The 20,180-nt window shown below is 40.9% G+C and overlaps 1 pseudogene; it reads right to left on the minus strand.

Annotated features, from left to right (window-relative positions):
* Positions 1-1,138: 1,138 nt before the first annotated feature.
* Positions 1,139-10,502, minus strand: LOC146634367 (uncharacterized; annotated as a pseudogene).
* Between the last annotated feature and the right edge of the window lie 9,678 nt (positions 10,503-20,180).

Below are 20,180 nucleotides of genomic sequence, written 5' to 3' on the forward strand. Positions count from 1 at the left end.
TCTTGTTCCAGGCTGAAAGACTTTTGGGCTAACATCTTTAGAACATTCTCATTCATTTCTAATAAGGATATAGAACCAATGCCTCTGACAGCCATCTTTGGTGTGGCACCGAGGGAAACTCAACTAACAGCCTCTCAGAGGAAGGCAATAGCATTCGCCTCATTGCTGGCAAGGAGATTGATTCTATTTAACTGGATAAAGGCAACACCGCCATCCCATAAACGCTGGGTGGAGGAGGTGATGGCACACCTCAAATTAGAACATCTCAGATTTACTATACAGGGCAACACCAAGAAATTCTTTAAGGTCTGGCAGCCTTTCATTTCCTATTTTGAAGATGAGTTTCCGTCCACTCCATAACTGGCAACTCCCCCCCCCCCCCTTTTTTTTTTTCTTCTTCTGTCTGGGTATAGTTCTGTCTTGCACTGTGTGGTAGGACTTGAGTTCGAGCTTTTCTGTATGAATGATATGCTTTCTGAAAACTCAATAAAAACACTTTGATTATTATTACAATCCAATGTAGACAACAAGAATCACTACATAAAATATTAAAGCCACATACTTATCCTGTAGACCTTATTACTAGGCTTATAGAATTAACCGTGTTTGGTAATAACAAAACAAATATCTTTCTATCACTCAAATTTTGAGCCCCACTTGCTTATGATGCTAAATAGAGAAAAAGAAGGCAAATACACATTATAAAATCACCAGCTCAAAACAATACTTAGCTTGGCCTAGCCAAACTTAAATTAGTTTAGCAATAACTTAGCGTGAGTGAAATGTACAGACAGAAGATGTCGAGAGCGATAAACCAGAGAGGCTAACATTCTTAAACAAGAAATATCCTGTAAATCACCAGTCTTAAGGATACACACCCTCAAAGTACCCACAAATACTCCCAAGCATAACTCTGCATTAACACTGCCTCCATGAACAGTACAACATTACTCACAAAATGGCCGCACTCTCTAGTGGTGAGGCTAAAAACTGCAACACAGTCCTGCCTTCAGAACAAGTATTATATCATATAATAAAACAAAAAGGCTGTTAAATGGGATGGTCTAGCCTGAGACTTGCTGCTCAGTTTGCCTAGCAAGTATGACACCAGCTGCTAGAAACACTTTATAGCTAACTTCTACGCAGCTTGTAGAGCAGAATTTGGTGTGGTGAATGAAGTGGTGAAAAGATGGAGCTGAAAAACAGAGAGTAAAAGAAATAGGGTGTATCATGGTAATTTTCCACAGCATCTGCTCTCCTCCTCTGGGTGAAGTACTCATCTCTCCTTTCTCGATTGCCACCTCATGGCAATCATACTGGCAGTATAAAAGACCACTGCTCACGACTAGTCTTTGCCAAGTTGTTGGGTAACCCATGTTAGTTTGCGGCCTCACATCTCCCTTCTCTATCATACTGTTTGTACTTACCTTGATCTTCTGTTTGTTAGTAGGTTCATGGAAACCACCTCTCAAACCTCGCTGTACTCACTTAATTGGATGCTGATCTCCACTGTACTGCTGCTGTCAGTAACAAAGCCCTGATGATCTTGTCACTCTCACCTGCCTGCCTCTCTGCTCTCCAGCATAGCACACTGGACTCAACCGGACCACTGCCTCACACGCTCCCCTCTTGCTTCTCTCCATCTGCGTGCAAATAAGGCAACACAGTTTGATTACTGAACCTTTCACTGGACATCTCTGACCACCCTTTCCTTCTGTTTCAGTACCCTTGGCCTACCACAGTTTCCCTGTCAAGCTCCCACACCCACTGGAATCAAATAGAAAATGAGCAGATAAATCAGAGAGAGATGAGTTTGTGTGTTTGTCAGCTGTTTGTGTGGAGTTGTTCTTTATGTTCACTTCAAATTAACCTGAGTGTCATTTCTCTTTAGTTCTGATCTCACTGCTGAGCTGCACAACAAACCAAGGTCAGTAACCTTCTTCTGTCACAGTTTAAACCTGATAAATGCTCACTGATATGACCTGATTGGGTTCATGTCTCACAATGGAGCTCAGGAATAAAACAGAAATGAAATGAAAAGTAATTACATACATCAGTGTTCACAAAAGTAGAACAGGCCAAAAGTTTTCTTTGTTCGCTTTTTTAATCCTCACAGCGGACTCAGTGTGAAGCTGAATGGTGAAAAAAAGCTACTTCAGGTAATTGTTCCTGTAACATGAGCTACATCTTAACACAGGACAGTGGAGTTTACTGGTGTGAGTCCAGAGAGGGTCCCATCAGTAACATGGTTAACCTGACAGTCACTGGTAAGCTGAGTGTGTGGAGTTAGTGTTGATGAAGCTGTGTGTAAATGGATGAAATGCTGTAGTTTGTCTCTGTGTTGAGGTGGATCAGTGATCCTGCAGAGTCCTGTCCTCCCTGTGATGGAGGGAGATGACGTCACTCTGCTCTGTAAAACAAAGACCACTCCCTCCAACCTCCCAGCTGCTTTCTATAAAGATGGCTCCCTCATCAGGAAGCAGCCTACAGGTCACATGACCATCCAGCATGTTTCCAGGTCTGATGAAGGCCTCTACAAGTGTGACATCAGCGGTCATGGAGAGTCTCCATCCAGCTGGATCACTGTCACAGGTGACACACTCACCTGTCTGTGTTTCTGCAGCTTTCAACATTCACAATGTGACGACAACTTAATGATTGTGTTTGCTTTATTTTAGACAAACACACCACCACACCTACTCCTGGTACCACCTCTTTCAGGGTGAATAGGTTTTGAGTTTTTTTGACTTGTTTTCTAGGACAGCATATAGATTGTGTAATAGCGCGTCAGCAGGTGTCTGGTACTATGTCTCCACTATGAGTGGGGCACAGTCTTGAGCAAATGAGTGTGTATCTAGCTGTTTGCTGCTTCTCAGAGAGGCTCTGAAACTTTACATGAGAATAACACCCACTACAGCAGGTGGACCCCTTTTGAAATAGTTCATGGTAGACAGTTTACTCTTCTAGCGTTGAGCCAGGATGAGCAACAGGCAAAAACTGCAAACCCTAGATGTGCAAAATATTAAGGACAAAAGAAGTGGTTGAAGCAAACAAGCTGCCTTGTTCTGCTGTGTGTTCACAGGTACCAAAGCTGACTGTCGGGAGCCGGGTGCTCATCAAAGTGATTAAGAGGAAGCATTGGACCAACTCCCGGTGGAAGGGACCATTCTAGGTTCTACTGGCCACCCCAACAGCTTTGAAAATGGCTGAATGACCGACGTGGGTTCACCTGAGCCATTGTAAGGTAGTCAAACAATTCCCCGGCCGAAACAGGGTAGTGGTGGAAGTCCGGCTACAAACGGCGAGCGACTTTTAGTGTCGTTCCGGTCTCAAACTGGTGAATAAAACAACTGATCCACAGGCTCATTTAGAATGGCGGGGAGACGTGTGATTTTTGGGTCTTGCTCTCGTTGGTAACATTACTCACTATAGGGTTTTGGAGGGTGATGTCATGGGAGGGGGCAACGTCCCTCCCTCCATGACAGTAGGCCAAGCAAAGCACACGGGAGCGTCAGCTATGGTTCGTACTTGCTGTGTTGTCCGTTGGAATGGTAGATCACACAATAGGGAAGGCAAGAAGCTGGAAAATGGGCTGTCTTTTCATCGTTTCCCCTCCTGGAGGCAACGGGAGGGATCTCGTGTATCTGATAATACTAAACGAAGATGTCAGGCTCGGATTGCATTGGTCAGACGAGCGGATATTGAGTTCTCTGCCATCCCCAAACGAGAGCAATTGCCCACCTGAGAATTCATGTTGAGCGAGTAATAGGTAGTTTGTGCTCAAAATGCTACACACTACAATGCCAATCCGATTACTCATATCATTTGAGGGTGAAGACACAACACTGCTTGATAAGATTGTTAAGGTGTGCTGTGTTTTGGTGAATATGTGCCCCAGTGTGGTTGTCAAACCAGGGCCAAATGAAACTTGCTCTTGTTGAATATTCATAAAACTGCTGTGTTGCATGTACAGTTCATTGTAAATAATTGTACTTTCTGTAAAGTGGATTCAATAAAACAGAAAAAAAGTATGTTTATTTTTTTTTTATTCACGATCTGTTCACATGTACTTAGCAAGTACATACACATGAAATGCAAACTATTTACATGGCAACGCACAGCTGGCATCAATCGTGAATCATTCATCTAGAGCAAATTTCGGGGCAGGTGCTGAGGAGAAGTCAATGTTATGTGCAACCTCTGGCTGTATCTTGGTCATATGGTCAACGTACTCACAACGTGGAGGCTTAAAAACGGCCAAATCTTGTACTCAACCGTTTGTGAATTAGATGTGCGCCTCCAGGGATTTATAATTACGAAAATGATTCGCCGTGTATGCGCTGAATCCACAGACAAGGAACGTGAAGATATTGGGATAGGACAAAGGCGGTAGGCTGTCTGGGTTTCCACTCCACTGCCTTTTTTCATACGGGTCCACATTACCGATGCACACTATTTTTTCCAAGTACTGTCTCTTGGCGTCTGGGCACAATCAGTCGTGATACAGCCCTTTGTCTTTTGCGCTGATTTTAAGCATGGTTCTGACAGTCCTGCTTCCAACACAGTGTGTTTGTTTTGATTTGTTGCCTTCTGACATAGCGCCGCGATCCCACAATGCACTGCGGCATGACGTCAACTCCAAATCCCTATAGGGTCAGGGTGGGGTCCACGTGACGACAGCCATTTAGATGGGAAGCAGGAAAGACAAGTTTCTAATCCCCTTAGAGCAGAATGGGTGAGTCTTTAACTGTAATACTTCTCATTGTATAGTTTGCATACTTCCAAGTATGCAAACTATACAGTGAGAAGTATTACAGTTAGAGAGTGCATAATATGTATGTCAGCACAGCTACCCAATGTAGCTATACTAGGTGAAGATAACATGACAGAATGTGTGTCCAGCTGTTACAACATTTGCACTATGAACTGGTCAGAAAACATGACAGCAATGGAGTTTGAGATGACACCTTACTATGACCCCATGCGAGGAAACTGTTCAGTGTGTGGTTGATGCCTTATACCTTGTGCTAGGGCACTACTTGTCCGCCTTATCTCCACTGTAAGCTATTACAGGGCACATGGAAGAGAAGGAAGCATTCCTGCAGGAGAAAGAGCATTGCGAAAGTGAAGACTGCAAATTACCCGAGTGGATGGCTTAATAACAGCCCCTTCATATGCAAGGGGGAAGGTTCTGGAACATTCACTATTGGGACTATGAGAAAATAAATCAAAAACAGGAGGGAAGAAAACAGTTAGATATAGACTCACATGCTCAAGGCTTTACCCCACTCACAGAACCCCCCCCCCCCCCCCCCCCCCCCCCCCACACACACACACACACACACACACACACACACACTATCAGGCAAGGTCAGGGAAGCAGACAATATGTGCTTGTGTTTCTTTAACCAAGATAATTGTTGTGGAAAATTTAACAATAACCTGCAACACACCCAGTGAGCTTGATTTGAAGTGGATTTCAAACACATTGCAATCTGGAGAGAACATCCCAGTGACACACCAGGACCATCTCTGAATTGTGGCCATCGCCTTTGCATCTTATTTACAGACGCACAGACAAAAAACATTCCGAAAACTCTTAATTCAATTAAATCCAATTCAGTTTTATTTATATAACACCAAATCACAACAAAGGTTGTCTCAAGGTGCTTTATATTGTACAGTAGATACAGAGAAAAACCCAACAATCATATGACCCCCTATGAGCAAGCACTTTGGCGACAGTGGGAAGGAAAAACTCCCTTTTAACAGGAAGAAACCTCCGGCAGAAACAGGCTCAGGGAGGGGCGGGGCCATCTGCTGCTACCGGTTGGGGTGAGAGAAGGAAGACAGGATAAAGACATGCTGTGGAAGAGAGACGGAGATTAATCACAGATATGATTCAATGCAGAGAGGTCTATTAACACATACTGAGTGAGAAAGGTGACTGGAAAGGAAAAACTCAATGCATCATGGGAATCCCCCGGCAGCCTACATCTATTGCAGCATAACTAAGGGAGGATCCAGGGTCACCTGGTCCAGCCCTAACTATATGCTTTAGCAAAAAGGAAAGTTTGAAGCCTAATCTTAAAAGTAGAGATAGTGTCTGTCTCCTGAATCCAAACTGGAAGCTGGTTCCACAGAAGAAGGGCCTGAAAACTGAAGGCTCTCCCTCCCATTCTACTTTTAAATACTCTAGGAACAGCAAGTAGGCTTGCAGTGCGAGAGCGAAGTACTCTAATAGGGTGATATGGTACTACAAGGTCATTAAGATAAGATGGGGCCTGATTATTTAAGACCTTGTATGTGAGGAGCAGGATTTTGAATTTAATTCTGGATTTAACAGGAAGCCCATGAAGGGAAGCCAAAACAGGAGAAATCTGCTCTCTCTTTCTAGACCCTGTCAGGACTCTTGCTGCAGCATTTTGGATTAGCTGAAGACTTTTCAGGGAGTTTTTAGGACATCCTGACAATAATGAATTACAGTAGTCCAGCCTGGAAGTAATAAATGCATGAACTAGTTTTTCAGCGTCACTCTGAGACAGGATATTTCTAATTTAGAGATGTTGCGCAAATGGAAGAACGCAGTATTACATATTTGTTTAATATGTGCGCTGAAGGACATGTCCTGGTCAAAAATGACTCCAAGGTTCCTCACAGCATTACTGGAGGCCAAGGTAATGCCATCCAGAGTAAGAATCTGGTTAGATACCATATTTCTAAGATTTTCAGGGCCGAGTACAATAACCTCAGTTTTATCTGAATTAAGAAGCAGAAAGTTAGCGGCCATCCAGGTCTTTATGTCTTTAAGACATTCCTGCAGTTTAACTAATTGTTGTGTGTTATCTGGCTTCATGGACAGATAGAGCTGGGTGTCATCAGCATAGCAGTGTAAATGTATGCTATGTCTTCTAATGATGCTGCCTAAGGGAAGCATGTATAATGTAAACAGAATTGGTCCTAGCACTGAACCCTGTGGAACACCATAGTTGACCTTAGTGTGTGAAGAGGACTCTCCATTTACATGTACAAATTGGAGTCTATTAAATGGATATGATACAAACCACTGCAGCACAGTACCTGTAATACCTACAGCATGTTCTAATCACTCTAATAGGATATTATGGTCAACAGTATCGAACGCTGCACTGAGGTCTAGCAGGACAAGCAAAGAGATGAGTCCACTGTCAGAGGCCATAAGAAGATCATTTGTAACCTTCACTAAAGCTGTTTCTGTCCTGTGATGAGCTCTGAAACCTGACTGAAACTCTTCAAATAAGCCATTCCTCTGCAGATGACCTGTTAGCTGTTTGACAACTACTCTTTCAAGGATGTTTGATATGAAAGGAAGGTTGGAGATTGGCCTATAATTAGCTAAGACTGCTGGGTCTAGAGATGCTTTTTGAGTAAAGGTTTAACTACAGCCAGCTTGAAGGCCTGTGGTACATAGCCGATTATTAGAGATAGGTTGATCATATTTAAGATTGAAGAATTAATTAATGGCAGGACAAGACACGTTGATGGTTTGGAGGAAGTAATTATTGAAGTCAACTCAGAAAGATCAATTGGAGACAAAGAGTCTAAATGAATATCAATGGTACTAAAAGTAGCTATAGATAATATTAAATCTGTTGGATGATTATTGGCAATTTTTTGATAATGATTGAAATTTTATTTGTGAAGAAGTTCATGAAGTCATTACTAGTTAACGTTAAAGGGATTGTTGGCTCAGTAGAGCTCTGACTTTTTGTCAGCCTGGCTACAGTGCTGAAGAGAAACCTGGGGTTGTTCCTATTTTCTTCAATCAGTGACGAATAGTAAGATGTTCTGGCTTTGCAGAGGGCTTTCTTATAAAGCAGCAAACTATTTCTCCAAGCTAAATGATGATCCTCTAAATTGGTGACACGCCATTTCCTCTCCAGCTTTCAAGTTATCTACTTTAGGCTACGTGTTTGAGAATTATACCACGGAGTCAGGTACTTCTGATTTGAGACCTTAGTTTTCACAGGAGCTACAGTATCCAGAGTCGTACGTAGTGAGGAGGTAAAATTATTAACAAGATAATCGACCTCTGTTGGAGTAGCGTTCAGATAGCTGCTCTGCTCTATGTTGGTACAGCGCATTGAAGATGATAACAGTGGGTGGATTATATTCTTAAACTTAGTTACAGCACTTTCAGAAAGACATCTACTGTGATAAAGTCTACTCTCCACTGCTGTGTAATCAACTATTGTAAATGTTATCAGGAAATGATCAGACAGGAGTAGGGATGGGTACCGGTATCCGGTTAGCGACATCCCCCAAAAACCCGAAGAGGAGAGTCCTGGCCCCTAGCCCTGCCAGTGTAGCAGAAATGATGACGGATGATGATGTCAGCAGCAGCCGTTCTCCTCTGCGTGAGTAGCTTAATGTTGTTCGTGTGTAATTTACGTTGAGTAGGCTAACCACGTTATTACATTAATGCATGTAAGGTGAACTAGCAAACATCATCATAGCTACATGCGGCTGTCTTCTTGTTTGATGGCAGATACTCCCTTCACCCTGGCCAAAAAAGCTAAAACGACCAAAGAAAAAGTGGAAAACAGTTAAACATGAGAGGTTTTTGGACAAAGTTTGTGTTTTTTCCATTGTTTAAGCACTGCTTCCAGCCAAGAGTGATACCATATATGCCCTATAGCTGCAGAAAAGGCTAACATTGTTATCTTTTTACAAAAAAACAGCTGAACATGAGAGGTTTTTGGACAAAGTGTGTGTTCTCCATTCTTTAATCACCAGTTTGAGCACTGTTTAAGTACCGGCACCGTTTCAAAAGTACCGGTTTGGTACTGGTATTGGATAAAACCTAAACGATACCCATCCCTAGACAGGAGAGGGTTTTCAGGAAACACTGTTAAATGTTCAGTTTCTGTGTCATATATTAAAACAAGATCTAGAGTGTGATTAAAGTGGTGGGTGGGTTCTTTTACATTTTGAGAGAAGCCAATTGAGTCTAATAACAGGTTAAATGCCATGTTGAGGCTGTCATTTTTAGTGAGCTGAGCACTAAATCAGATAAAAAGTCTGAGAAATCAGAGAGAAACTCTGTGTAAGGCCCAGGTGGGCGATATATGATAACAAGTAAGACTGGTTTCTGAGTTTTACAGCTGGGGTGGACAAGGCTAAGCATCAGGCTTTCAAATGAATTAAAAGTCTGTCTTGGTCTTTCGTTAATTAATAGGCTGGTGTGGAAAATTGCTGCCACACGGCCCCCTCGGCCTGTGCTTCGAGGTTTCTGCTAGTTAGAATGACTCGGGGGTGTTGATTCATTTAAACTAACATAATCATCCTGCTGCAACCAGGTTTCTGTAAGGCAGAGTAAATCGATTTGTTGATCAATTATTAAGTCATGTACTAACAGAGACTTGGAGGAGAGAGACCTAATATTTAATAATCCACATTTCACTGTTTTACTCTTTGGTTCAGATGTGGATACTGTATTGTTCTTTCTTTGTGATTTTTTAGTTTGTTTTTTGTCTGTTTGGGAGCTGACACGGTCTCAATGGAGATGGGTTTTTGGGGGGGTAACAGGAGGAGAGAAGCTGCAGAGAGGCGTGTAAGACTGCAACTCTGCTTCCTGGTCTCAACTCTGGATAGACATATTTTGGGGGGTTTAATAAATTTGTCCATATTTCTAGAAATGAGAACTGCTCCATCCAAGTGGGATGGATGCCGTCTCTCCTAACAAGACCAGGTTTCCTCCAGAAGGTTTGCCAATTATCTATGAAGCCCACATCGTTTCTGGGACACCACTCAGACAGCCAGCAATTTAAGGAGAACATGCGGCTAAACATGTCACTCCTGGTCTGATTGGGGAGGGGCCCAGAGAAAACTACAAAGTCCGACATTGTTTTGGCAAAGTTGCACACCGATTCAATATTGATTTTAGTGACCTCTGATTGGCGTAACCGGGTGTCATTACTGCCGACGTGAATTATGATCTTACTGTATTTACGTTTACCCTTAGCCAGCAGTTTTAAATTTCCTTCAATGTCGCCTGCTCTGTCCCCTGGAAGACAACTGACTATGGTTGCCGGTTCTAGCTTCACATGTCTGAGAACAGAATCACCAATTACCAGGGTTTGACCCCCGGTGGGTGTGTCGCCAAGTGGGGAAAAATGGTTAGACACATGATGGTGGTGTACCTGGGACTTCTGTTTAGGACTATGCTTCCTCCTCACCGTCACCCAGCCGCCCTCTTTCCCCAGCTGCTTGGGGTCTGCCGGGGAACAGCTAGTGGGGCCTACGCTATCTTCGGCTGCACCAGCTACAGGGGCCTGGCTAGCTACAGGTGAATGAAGGGTGCGAAGCCGAGTCTCCAATTCAGTAATCCTGGCCTCCAGAGCTGCAAATATGCTACATTTGTTACAGGTATCATTACTGCTAAAGGAGGCTGAGGAGTAACTAAACATCTGACACAATGAGCAAGAAAGTGCAGGAGGGACAGGTGAAGTAGCCATGGTGCTAACGAGTCGGCTACGAGCTAAGCTAAGCTAGCGAAACAGTGTACAGAGACAGTGAATGAATACTTTGGCTATGAATTAGGTAGTGATCACACAGAAAGGGTGCTTCAGATGAAGCACGTGAAGATTATACAATGAAAAAAGAATGTATTTAAAAGTTTTTAATTAAATTTCTAAGCAGATAAGCTACTCAGAAACACCACTTTGTTTGAGCAGAAACAGGAAGTGATACTCTACAGCAGAGCGAGCGAAGACCAAGTGTCAGCCAAGGACCAAAAAAACAAACAGAGAGAATTATAACCTTGTTTTCTCCTTGGCCGCCCCACGCGCCCCACGTACATCTCCCCACGCGTGTGTTCAATAAAATCATTGTACAAGACCAGTGTTTCTTTGTTCTCATCCTCAAATAAAAGAATTTGGGACACCCTCCATTACAATGGCCTCACCGTGTTAACATTCCAAACTAGTGACAGTAGTGCTCATACTATAGTAAAGTGAGGAAGTGATATTACTGTAACTAATGTGATATGATTATATATGTGATTAATACATGAGAAAATAAATCTGCCACCACATTCCACCCTTTGTGATACCACAATTAAGAATTTAAAATAATTAATTAAGAATCACATAAAAACATATGGAGATTTGTGTACTAAAGGAATTCACAATGTGCATCCTCCCTATAGTCAGAAGGAACCAACAAATTCATATTCAATGGTCATCTTCTCTCCATTTGGGTCTCCACCCTTTGTTCGAAGGATGGCAGTTATATCATAAAAGAAAACACAATATGAGACCATATACAAAAATGAAAAAGCCTTGGTTGTTCATTTGCAAAGAAAACTTCAACCTTAGTTACATAAAGGTGCTCTTTCACAAGAACCTGTTATTTACATAAGGAAGTTTTTCAGTGTGTGATATATTTTCCCACTTTATCATTACATCCATCAACCCATGTTTCCCAATGTATTAACTGTTCCTGTAAAAAAAAAAAAAAAAAAAAACCCCTCATCCCCTGTGTTATTAGGGATTGAGGCACACATGCCTCACCAAACATCACACACACTCCTTTGTGCCATTTGCTTTGGCCTGTCCAGATGTTTCCCATAAAGGACAGTGACTATATTTGTACCTATAGGTAAGTGAATACCACAAACATAAACTAACACTAATGTTAGTGCTTCTCGAGTTCTAGAGTAAAATCCAGAAGTAGCTACGAATTTCCACACAGCCAACATATGTAAAACACTTCTGAGCTAAATTTACAACAGAGTGATAGATCTTTCCTCTCTATCTATGCAGTGTACTGTACTCTGCACTGTTGTAGGGCCATCAGCCCATTTAAAAGGTGTAAAAGATCTTTACTGACCCCACATCAGTGGGAAACCAAAACAACCACATTTACCTCTGGAAGAACAACGTCCTTCTTTAGGTGCTTCCAGCATGTTTGAGACCTATCAAAATCCCTCAATGAAATGTGATGAACTCAAAATCTTACCTTTAGGGTGTTAAACAATGTGTCAAAGTTGAGTACACATGTCAAAAGAACTCACAACTGTGTTACTATGTTTACTCAGACAATGAGGACCTAATGCACCTACGCATCAGGAACTGACATGCTAGAAAATCAGTCTAGCTACCGTACAAAATGCGCACAAGTTGCTGTAGAGCTTGCATGCTATAATTACTCCAATCACTTTTACTCATGTTCAGGACTCTAACAGAGTTTGTGATGTTCGGAGAGTCATGTGATTGCATATCATTAATAAAATGATTATTAACTTCACACCAACGACCACCTTAACTCAAAAACACACAGAACTACTTCAGGCAAAACTGCCTGACTGTTTAATCAGGTGTCATCTGCATTCATTCACTGATCCCTCTTGGGTGGCACAATAAGATACCACACAAATTATTTGTGCCACTCCGAAAAAAAAAAGATCTGTCCACTATAAAGGAGAACATCACAGCCTGATACCTGCAGGTCTGACAGCAGCAGGTGTATCACTCCTTTTTCTACCTGGAGACAGCAGTAACCCTAACCCAGGAAAAAACGGCGACTACTTTATCCTTCTTCAGTCAAACAGCAGCACTCATGCGATTGTTTTGCTCCCTTAGCTCCAGGTGTTGTGCTCCAGACAGCGATCGTGATTACCGCCCGCGGGAGCGCGCAGCTGCTTAAAGCTGTAGCGTCCAGATTACTTACAGCTACTTCCGTGCAACTGATATAAGATGCGGTAAGCTGAACACAGCTTCAACTGTCTGTTTGTTTAAAAATAGTAACGGACCGCGTTTTCTTGTTAGTAACTGTAACGGCGTTGTAACGATAGAAATAGTAATTAGTTAGATTACTCGTTACTGAAAAAAGTAACGCCGTTAGTAATGCCGTTATTCCCATCACTGCTTATAGGTTATCAAAACCTCATTTGAACATGGGTGTACCACCTGTATAAGATTAATACCTGTACATGAACTGTTAATCCAACAAATCACAGTAAAAAGCCACAGACAAAAACATCATAAAAAACTAATGAAAAACATTGTTTTTGAAACAACGTTTGAAAAACATTGTTTCATGTTTATTCTGGAATCCCTCCTTTTGACACATGTTCTCTCCCATGAGTCAACTCATCAGAACTAGGAGAATAACAAAAAGGAAAAGATTAGTTAGATCATTTCTCAGACAACATCAGGGCTTCTCCTCCTGAGTAAATTCGCTCCAGCCCTGCAAACCCTGTGTTAGAGAATGAAATTAATATTAATGTCATGTTAAGTGGGTCTAACTCTTGGCTCTGCCTGGAGCCAACATCCACACCCCAGTCACCTAGAAACCAAAATCAGTGAGTGAATACAAACTTAACACTTGCAAACAACTGTAGGTTATAGGAGTAATAAGGCATCCCAAACCACAGACACAAGTGTGCCATGTGCAGTTTATTTCCCCAAATCATTAAAAACACTACTGTTACCAAAATTTACCCAAATGTGTGTATTCAAAACTGACACCAGTGGTCATGGAGAGTCTCCATCCAGCTGGAACTGTACAGTGAAAAGTATTACAGTTAAAGAGTGCATAATATGTATGTCAGCACAGCTACCCAATGTAGCTATACTAGGTGAAGATAACATGACAGAATGTGTGTCCAGCTGTTACAACAGCTCCACTATGAACTGGTCAGAAAACATGACAGCAATGGGGTTTGAGATGACACATTACTATGACCTATTACTATTACTATAATCACTGGTAAGCTGAGTGTGTGGAGTTAGTGTTGATGAAGCTGTGTGTAAATGGATGAAATGCTGTAGTTTGTCTCTGTGTTGAGGTGGATCAGTGATCCTGCAGAGTCCTGTCCTCCCTGTGATGGAGGGAGATGACGTCACTCTGCTCTGTAAAACAAAGACCACTCCCTCCAACCTCCCAGCTGCTTTCTGTAAAGAGAGGCCCCTTCATACAGAGGGGGGAAGGTTCCGGAATTTTCACTATTGGAACTGTAGAGTGAGGGAATGTTAGGGCGGACACACACACACACACACACACACACACACACACACACACACACACACACACACACACACACACACACACACTATCAGGCAAGGTCAGGGAAGCAGACAATATGTGCTTGTGTTTCTTTTAAGATAATTGTTATGGAAATTTTAACAATAACCTGCAACACACTAAGTGAGCTTGATTTAAGTGGGTTTAATAAACACATTGCAATGTGGAGAGAGCATCCCAGTGAAACACCAGGACCATCTCTGAATTGTGGCCACCGCCCTTACATCTTATATACAGACACACAGACAAAGAACATTCCACAAACTCACATGTTGGCCCCTCTCAGGGGGGCTATACTTCCTCCCTCACAGAGAGATTTATGACCTTGTTTTCTGAGGATTTACATCCCTATTAAGCAGAAGGAGTCTCACTATCTGTTTAACTTCTCCCATTACAATGGCCTCTCTGTGGTAACTTTCCACATGCATGTAAACTAGTGACAGGAGTGCTCTTACTATAGTAAAGTGAGAAAGTGATATTACTATAACTAATGTGATATGATTAAATATGTGATTAATACATGAGAAAAGAAATCTGCCACCACATAATAAAAAGAGCAGAGCGGGGAGAAGAAGTCGGAGATGTGCTAGGAACGGAGGATTGTAAACACCTTTGCTTCTTTCTCCCCTTGCTGCAAGTAAAACTCAGCTGGAGTGTCCGTCTGTTCTTTGTGTCGAGTGGTTTCCTTGGAATGTACAGAGTGGGAATTTAAACCCAACAAGCTCCATCACTCTCTCCTCCTGTTCTCTCTATGTTGAGAAAAGAAAGAACTTTCACATTCCGACACCGATGATGTCACTCCGGTGCTAAGTTGTGGTTTTCCCCGGATTCAAGGATCTGTATCCTCCCGACACACCCTAAACTTCACTGCGTGCCTCACGAACTCCGCCGGGGGAAAAGTTTTGAAAGTAACGAACAAGTTTCACGTCACTCAGCAACAGACTGTGAAACACTAAAGAACGTTAAGAACTGGGCTCAGAATAACAGAAGACGATCAGGCACAGGAAATAAACCCGGTCAGTACTATTCAGTACTTGAATATGAATACTCCGCCCTTAAAATTATTGTTTATTTATTCATTTATGTATTTACGATAACACGAGACAGGAGTCTGTTGACACGCTGTTATAGATAGATAATTAAATAAAACGAGCACGCGAGTGCTGTTAATAAAACTGCAGATGATCCATGTTGATGATGTCACTAACATCAAACTGTTCTCTTAATGTTCTCACTGCCGTTAATATTCTTCACACACACCTTTCTGTCAGCATCAAAACTACAGCTAATCATACAGTTAATGTCATTTTGGTTATATCGTGTGTGCGGCAGATGGAGAAAAATTTACACTTCAGGGGAAGGAAAAAAATGAGAGAATTTACTTATTAAGACAAAATAAAGATGAGCTGAAGTTTATTCCCACGTAATTAGACGGGTAATAAACGGGGGCATCCTCCTCCTCTTTCTATGCTGTACACACCCGAGCCTGCTACCGTAACATTTCTGCCCTCTTACCTCTTTCTCTGATATATGAAATATACAAAGAATTTCCTTGTTGTCAATAGAAAATTGTAGTCAGTATAATCTTTTAATAATATAAGTTTGCATATGATAGAATACTGCATGATGACCTCTTTATAACTCAGACTGTTTTTGATTCACTGTGACCCGTTATCATGCAGGGAAGGAGCAGTACCTGCTAGATAAGAGCTTAATGAGCAGTTTCACTTTGTACCAGGTAGAGGAGCCTCTCCTGGCACACACACACACCCATATCCGCACATGCTCACGCATCAACATTCCACTGAACAAACATATTCACTGTTGTATTACTCTTCTTGTGTATAAATAAAGACCAGGGCAGTGGCAGAGTGCGAGTCCCGGAGCCCTCACTCCAAGTGTGAGTGCTCTGTGGCTGCCCTTGCATGCAAGCAGGGGCGATTTTAGCCCATTTTTGGGGGTGCTTCAGCACCCCCAAAAATGAATCAAAGCACCCCCAAAGATTTCTTACTTTTTTTTTTTTAATCAATATTTGCTGTTTGTGTGACACACTACTAAAAATATAAAAAGCATAGAGTACTTGGTTGAGACGGAACATTTTAACAACAAAAGTATAGATAACCCCTCCCCCCTCCCAAAATGGTTTGTTCCAGCTCTCCCCCACTCTGGCTCTAGGGTCGTTGCTGCCAGAGCGATGGTAGCTGAGACGCAGCGGAGCGGAGGTGGAGTGCCTGGATTAAAACAGGACGTATTAGCAGCATTTAACCTTCAGTTACTCTTTATGTAGTTAGATAGGAGTCATGTTTCTTTTTAGCTGAAAAACCTTACACCAGGTAACCTGCAGTGTTGAAAACGTGTTTTCCAACAATGTTTGCTACCCTACAATCCGTCCTGCTCTGTAGTAAATTCAGCGACATCTGACTGTCCTGTTGCTCCCATTGAAATGTATACAGCCTATTTAAAATCTAAAACTTAAAATTGTCCGCAGCCTGCTGTTGTTGCCACTGTCCTGTTTGAAATGGATACTAACTAGCTAACTGACTGAATGCCCATTAACCTTATAACTGCTGTTGTGTGTGTGTTTTTGTGTAGAGAGAGACAGACAGGTTCATAATGGATATAAGGACGTTTTTTCAAAAACAGGAGCCACATTCAGGTAAAAGTGTAAGAACAAATGATCCGTCAATAAAGGATAATGTTGGATCAGTGTTTCAATATTTTATATCTTTTATTAGATGTTCATGTGGTTTGGTTATTTGCCTTTTGGTTGAAAGTAGACTGAGAGAGGACTTTTTGTTAGTGATCTTAATAATTTTTTTTTTTTCGTATTAATGTAATTTTTTCATCTAATTGAATCCAATCTATTTGTGTATGATTGTCAGTCCAAAGAGGGAGAGAGGAAAGAGGGAACATGAGGAGAAAGTACAAGGTCAGGAAGAACCAGGTAAGAAAACAGACAGGGAACAGTGACAAGCACAACAGAAACTATTAAACTGACAAAGAGAAAAATCCTGATTTTATTCATACAATCAGGAAGTTGTGTTCTCCCTATATTAAAGCTGCTATACAGAATCTGCAAAACAAACTGGGTTGAAACATTTTTGACCCTCTTTAACAACATTCCAACATAACATGATCATTGATTGGGGAGATTAAAATTAATGATATATTTTTATGTGGTTCAGCCACAACTCCACTAAAACCTCAGCCAGTAACAGGTAGGCCAACTTTTGGACCGTCCAGGTGTCTGTTTGACTGCTGCATACTGACTTATGCGGCAGAGAAACACTTATCAGTGTTTCTCAAACTTTTTACAGTGTGTACCACCTGAGAAAAATGTCAAGCTCTCCCAAGTACCACTATGAAATCATGAAACTCATAAATCTTACAACACAAAATTAGTATTATTAAATTAGTTAAATTAGTATCTGCAGTAAAGATTTTTTCATACATTATATACATTCTACCACAGGCAAAGTTGCCTCCATTATTAATAGGTTTTTATTAATATTTTGTAATAATTTATTCTGTTTTGGGAGTGTTTTTTATGTATCTGTATTATATTATACATACACAAAAGTGAATCTCTGTCCAAAACATGCACTCAGTTTACTTCTTACTCACTATGAGCATCATATAAATAACCTTTATCAGATTTGATGGTTTTGTTACAGACTTCTCAAAAAAGTGTTTTGCTTTTCTTTCACAAATGTGGGATTAAATTGTGTTTTGTGACGAGGACCCAGGCAGAGAGAGACTTGATGAATTTAAGAATCTTATGATTTAATAAAGAAATTTGCAGACTTGCACACTCAAAAAAATGAAATTGGGTGGTTGTTACATGCAGATGAGATGAGTAAGAGTGGTTAGTTGCCTGGATCCAGCCACTCTTACTAGATTGTATGATGTCATCTCAACAAGAACAAATTACGTTGCTGAATTTCATGTAGATGCTACATAATTCAATTACGTTCACCATAGAAACATGGAATTATTTAGTTCAAATTACAAGTTTGGATCTTGTGCATGTAACAACCACCCAATTTCACTTTTTTGAGTCAGCTCACGAAATCCACAAGATCACATTAGATGTCAAACCACAGGAAAATCAGTGGGGTTACAAGAGGCAGACAACCACACCACGTGTATGCTGTTACTATTTCGTATGGTTTAACTTGTCAAGGACAACAACATAAAGCATCATCAAGCATAGCTTTCCTACTTTTGTTAAGTCTGTATTGACAGATTAATGCCATGGTGGTTCGTGCTGTTACCTCAGAGCAAGAAGGTCCTGGGTTCGAATCCGCAATGAGGCGAAGTTTGCAGTGGGTTCTCTCTGTGTACTCTGGTTTCCTTCACAGTTAAAAGTCATGCAGTTGTAAGGGCTGGTTATTCTAAATTACCCAAAGGTGTTGAAGTGCAAATGGTTGTTTGTCTCTGTATGATAGCGGTCTGTACCCTGCCCCTGTTACCCTATCACTTCTGCAGCCCAGATAAAGATATTGATTTAACCCTTTAAGACCTACCATAGAACCAAGTCCACCAGAGCTTGTATTATATTTTTACATGCTGTAGAGCCATTTTTGGGAGCATTTCAAGTTGCTATACATCAATACAACCATTACAGCCTAAATTTTAATAATATGTATGTATTAAGTGCATAGTAATTACATAAATTGCAAAAAAGTGCAATAAACTACAAAAAAATTGAAAATCGTTTTTGTTTTTTTTAACATATATTTCTAGTTAGAGAAATTTAAGAGGCTTTTCCCTCAAAACTGTAAATACAAAAAAGTTGCACAAAATAGTTTCCTACCACAGGAAATTTATTTTGAGTGCCTTCATAGTTTTATTTTTGAAATACACCAATTTTTATATACTGCAGGAAAAACAAAAATGAATATTATACTGCAAATTTGCAAAATAACAGCATATGCATCAAAATAAACTATTTCCAGCAGTGCAATATGAGTCCTAAGCATATGTGGAAGGAAACTGTAACCTAGGACAAGCTGATGGCATAAGATGTAAGTACAACTCCTCAGGTTTCATATGCAAAAAAAATTATTGCGCTAGCTCACGTGGTTATAGTGCTACCGGGATTTAAAAATAGTTGCGCAAAACGGAGTGTGCCCACTCTGACCAGTTTTAAAGGGTTAAAGCAAGAAAATATAGTATTAGCATTAGCTGCCAATTCCTATTCACCTAAAATTAGCATTACCTACTAATGGCAGTCTACTTAGCATTAACTCCTCACTAATGTAATGCTAATTCACATCAAATTATCTTTAGCTTTAGCATTAGCTGCTAGCTTCAGCCTACCTAGCACTAGCTGCTCACATTGTTAAAAGGGAAGAGAAAACGATATTAGCATTAGCTGGTAATAATTATTCACCCCTAATTAGAATTAGCCACTAATGGCAGCATACTTAGCATTAAATCCTCACATCGTTATAACTCAAATGATGCTAACTTGCATTAAATTAGACTGCTGTTATTAGCTAATGCTATTTAGCAGTAGCTGCTCACATTGCTATAAAGCAAAGGAAAACGATATGAGCATTAGGTTCTAATGCGTATTTGCCTTAAATTAGACGTAGGTGCTAATGGCGACCTACTTAGCATTAGCAGCTCAGATGTTGTAATGCTAGGAAAAAGAGTGTTAGCATTAGCCGTTCCCATTGTTATAAAGTTAAGGGAAATAGTGTTAGCATTAGCTACTCACATTGTTAAAAAAGTAAGTGTTAGCATTAGTGCATAATGCTAATTCACGTCAAATTAGCATTAGTTAATAAGAGTAGCCAATTTTGCATTAGCAGATAATGTTGACCTTGCCCCACTGGAAAAGTTCAGAACTAAAGATTTAGGAGTGTTTCTCGATAGCTCTTTCTCATTTGAGAAACAAATGAATTCTGTTATTACAACCAGCTGTAAGGTTTATATTGTTGACTGTCATTTATGCTTAGAAATATTTACTCATATATGCTTAGAGTTGTATAATCGATTGCATGATGATAGAGGTTTGATCCTTAGTAGTCTGTAAAGACTCTGTATGCCTTCCAGAGTGCTCTGGCATGCACACACCACTTGGGGCCATGAGAGAGGTCGTACCC

Source organism: Diplotaxodon limnothrissa, linkage group LG3 (assembly GCF_057381915.1).
Source record: "Diplotaxodon limnothrissa isolate DT_005_m linkage group LG3, D_limnothrissa_male_GT1.1, whole genome shotgun sequence".
Lineage (NCBI taxonomy): Eukaryota > Metazoa > Chordata > Actinopteri > Cichliformes > Cichlidae > Diplotaxodon > Diplotaxodon limnothrissa.